We start from the raw sequence: 5,000 nt of genomic DNA on the forward strand, positions 1-5,000 counted from the left end.
AGAGGAGGAGGAGGAGGAGGAAGAGGGGAGGAAGAGAGAGGAGAGAGAAGATATGGTGGTGGAGGAGGAGGAGGAAGAGGGGAGGAAGAAAGAGGGGAGGGAAGAGATGGTGGTGGAGGAGGAGGAGGAAAAGGAGGAGGAAGAGGAGGGAGACATGGGGAGGAGGGAGGAAGAAAGAGGGAGGAGGGAGGAAGGAGAAGGAGGAGGGAGGGAGGGAAGGAATAAGGGAGGGAGGTAGGGAGGGTGGGAATAAGGGAGGGAGGGAGGGAGGGAGGGAAGGAGGGAGTAGGAAAGAGGAAGGAGGAAAGAATAGGAGGAGGAGGAGGAGGAGGAGGAGGAGGAGTAAAAGTAGTAGGAGATGGTGAAAAATGAAAAAGGGAGAGATGATGGAGAGGAGGAGGAGGGGGAGAGATAAGGAAGTTGACGGAGTAGGAGGAGGAGGAAGATGAAGAGGAGGAGGAGAAAGGCGGAGAGAGAAGGGAGGCGGGTGGGAGGAGGAGATGGTAGTGGAGGAAGAGGAGGAATAAGAAGAAGGAGAAGGAGGAGGAGGAGGAAGAGGAGGGAGGAGAAGTAGGAGGAGGAGGAAGAGGAGGGAAGGAAAAAGATAGATAGGTAAATCGTTAAACAGAGAAAGAGAGAAAGGGATATATAGAAAGATAGATCGATATATAGATAACTAGAGAAAGAACGAGAGAGAGAGAGAGAGAGAGAGAGAGAGAGAGAGAGAGAGAGATACAGAAAGAGAGAGAGAGAGAGAGAGAGAGAGAGAGAGAGAGAGAGAGATACAGAAAGAGAGAGAGAGAGAGATACAGAAAGAGAGAGAAAAACAGATAGAGATAGTTAGATAGAGAGAGAGAGACAGATACAAAAAGAGAGAGAAAGACAGATAGATTGATAAACACACAGACAAACAAATACACAGAGAGAAAAAGAGAGGACTAAGAAGGCGAAAAGCTCTGAACGGAGAGGGAGTGAGGGAAAGCGGAGGAAAGCGGGGTGGGGGGAGGAGGGGGTGGGGGGATCTCCAGCCATCGGTCAAGTGGATCTCCGGGTTTCGAGGGCGACCTGATGGGTTATTTCCGGTCCTGACACCCCATTAAGTGGCGCCTCATGCACGGCCGAGGGCGGAGGGTGGGCAATGGGGCAGGGGTCGAGGGGAAGGAAAGGGGCAGGAGTTAAGGGAAGGAAATGGGTCAAGAGGCAAGGGAAATGAATGGGGCAGGAGTTAAGGGAAGGAAATGGGTCAAGAGGCAAGGGAAATTAATGGGGCAGGAGTTAAGGGAAGTGAAAGGGGTAGGAGAAAAGGGAAGGAATGGGGCCGGAATTAAGGGAAGGGAATGGGGCAGGAGTAAAGGGAAAGGAAAGGGGCAGAAGAAAAGGCAAATGAATGGGAAGGAGTCAAGGAAAGGGAAAGGGGCGATGGGGAAAGGTGGTTTAAGGGCAAAAAATGGGGAGATAAGAGGTAAAGAGGACGATATTTAAGTGGCGTCTCACGCACCGTCGAGAAGAGAGGATGGGGAATGGGGCGGGGGAGGGGAGGGAGGGGGATGGGGAGAGAGATGGGGAGAGGGAGGGGACGGAGGGATAGGAGAGGGGGAAGGGAGAGATGGGGGGAAAGGGGATGAAGCAAAGGGCAAGAAAATGGAATAGGTAGAGGAGAAAGGATGGATAAGGGCAAGAAGTGAGAAGGGAATAAGGGGAAAAATGGTGGGGCATATAACGAAAGAGAGACTTGGAGGATGGAAAGAGGACGAGAGACAGGGATAAATGGGAGAAATAGGAGATAAGAGAGGATATTTGACGAATGGTTGGGGTGGGAGGTAGTTGGAGGGGGGGGGGTGAGGGTACTTTCCAACGAAGATGGGGAATGGAAAAGAAGGAAAAGGGATGGAAGGGCGTTGATAGGAGGGCAAGGACAGGAGGAAGGAGAGTGCAAAGAAAGGGGGGGGGGGTTGGAGAGGGCTGTAGGGCAGGGGTCCTCACGGTAGGTTTACAAACTCATGTTCAGTGGGTCGCCACATGATGATAGTAAGGATGATACTAATGATGATAATGATAATAAAAGTGATGATGATATTGAAACTGATGATGATAGTGATGCTAATAATTATGCATACATACATACATACATACATATATATATATATATATATATATATATATATATAAATATATATAATATATATATATATACATATATATACATATATATATATATATATATATATATATATATATATATATATATATATATATATATATATACATACATATATATATATATATATATATATATATATATATATATATTTATATATATATATATATTTTATTTATATATATATATATATATATATATATATATATATATATATATATATATATATATATATATATATATATATATATATATATATGTATGTATGTATGTGTATATATATATGTATATATATATATATATATATATATATATATATATATATATATATATATATATATATATATATATATGTATGTATCTATCTATCTATCTATCTATCTACACACACACACACAAATACACAAAACCTATATATCGAGAAGGGTACGACAGAGTGAACTCAAAGGTAGAGTTCAAACTGGGTCGTGATGAAAAAGTTTGAAGGACTCTGCTGTAGGGCACCGGAGGGGGCGTGGCTTGGGCGACATGAGAATTCGAAATGGTGCCCAAATCGAAGGAATTTCAGAGGAATTACGAAAAATTGAAGCCAATGACGTTACTTTATTCTTACCATTATGATTATGATTATGTTTATCATTATCACTACTATTGTTATCAGTAATGATATTATTATTATTGTTATTATCACCATCACCATTGTTATTGTTATTATTGTTATTGTTGATATTTTTGTCATTATCACTATTGTTATCTTTACTATTGTTATTATTATTATCATTGTTATTATTAATGTAATTAACACTGCTACCATTGTTATCATTATCATTATTATCATCATCATCATTATTATTATTATTATTATCATTATTATAATCATCATAATCATCATTATTGTTATCCTTATTTTGATTAATGATTGATTATGACTTGATTATGATTAATATTATTATCATTATCATAATCACTACTACTACTAGAACTACTAATATTATCATTATCATCACCATTATCATCATTATTATTGCTGTTCTTGTTATTGTTATCGCTACTATCATGATCGTCATTTTTGTTAAGAACATTATTAACAAAATAAGTGATGTTTTATAAATACCAGTAAACAAATCAACAAGAACAACAACAACAAAACAACAATGAATAGAAGGATAGTAAACAAAACATAAGAAAGAAACACATTATATAAATCTAGTATACACACTGTTGGAAAAAAAGAAGTGTTATATTCTGTCGCTTTAAATCTTCATCTATAACAGTATTGTCCAATTTTTTTCGCCAATTGTACCCTTTATTACCTTCTTGTACAGTTACTTAACCCCCCCCCCCACGTCCGCCATGGCTTAACAAACTGTTTTATTAAGGATAATGCGAATAATATACTAATTGTGAAAAGCCTGCAAATAATATACTAATCATGAAAAGCCTGCAAATAATATAGAAAATCATGAAAAGCCTGCAAATAATATAGAAAATCATGAAAAGCCTGCAAATAATATAGAAAATCATGAAAAGCCTGCAAATAATATAGAAAATCATGAAAAGCCTGCAAATAATATAGAAAATCATGAAAAGCCTGCAAATAATATACTAATCATGAAAAGCCTGCAAATAATATAGAAAATCATGAAAAGCCTGCAAATGATATACTAATCATGAAAAGCCTGCAAATAATATAGAAAATCATGAAAAGCCTGCAAATAATATAGAAAATCATGAAAAGCCTGCAAATAATATAGAAAATCATGAAAAGCCTGCAAATAATATAGAAAATCATGAAAAGCCTGCAAATAATATACTAATCATGAAAAGCCTGCAAATAATATAGAAAATCATGAAAAGTTTGCAAATAATATACTAATCATGAAAAGCCTGCAAATAATATAGAAAATCATGAAAAGTTTGCAAATAATATACTAATCATGAAAAGCCTGCAAATAATATAGAAAATCATGAAAAGTTTGCAAATAATATACTAATCATGAAAAGCCTGCAAATAATATAGAAAATCATGAAAAGTTTGCAAATAATATACTAATCATGAAAAGCCTGCAAATAATATAGAAAATCATGAAAAGCCTGCAAATAATATAGAAAATCATGAAAAGTTTGCAAATAATATACTAATCATGAAAAGCCTGCAAATAATATAGAAAATCATGAAAAGTTTGCAAATAATATGCTAATCATGAAAAGCCTGCAAATAATATAGAAAATCATGAAAAGCCTGCAAATAATATAATTATTAAAAGCCTGCAAACAATATACTAATTATGAAAAGCCTGCAAATAATATACCAATCATGAAAAGAAGAGTTGGTCAATAAATTCGAATAAAAAAAAGACGATTCATAGAACACGTGATGTTTCTGTTTGTGTGTGTTTGTGTGTTCCTTGTTTGTTCCTTTTGTTCACGTACCCTTATGATCTATGCTGCGGACCCCCAGGAGAACGCGGACTCCAGTTTGGACAACACTGATCTACAACATAACAACATATTCCCGCTAATGCACTCTGTCTCATGGGATTCTAATGCTTATGTAACAGATGAAAGCTTATACCAACAAATTATATGATTATAATGAATAATGATAAAAATTATGATAATGTTAAAAATGATAGCGTTGATAACAATAATGTTGATAACAGTAATTAAATAGTGATGATGATAGTGATGATGATGGTCATGTTAACAATGATAATAATAAAAGAAATATGATAATGATAATCATAATGATAATAATAGTAATTTAAACAATAGTGATGATGGTGATAATGATAATTACAATGATAATGATGACGATGATGATAATGAAAGTAATGATAAT

This window comes from Penaeus vannamei, chromosome 6 (genome assembly GCF_042767895.1).
Source record: "Penaeus vannamei isolate JL-2024 chromosome 6, ASM4276789v1, whole genome shotgun sequence".
Lineage (NCBI taxonomy): Eukaryota > Metazoa > Arthropoda > Malacostraca > Decapoda > Penaeidae > Penaeus > Penaeus vannamei.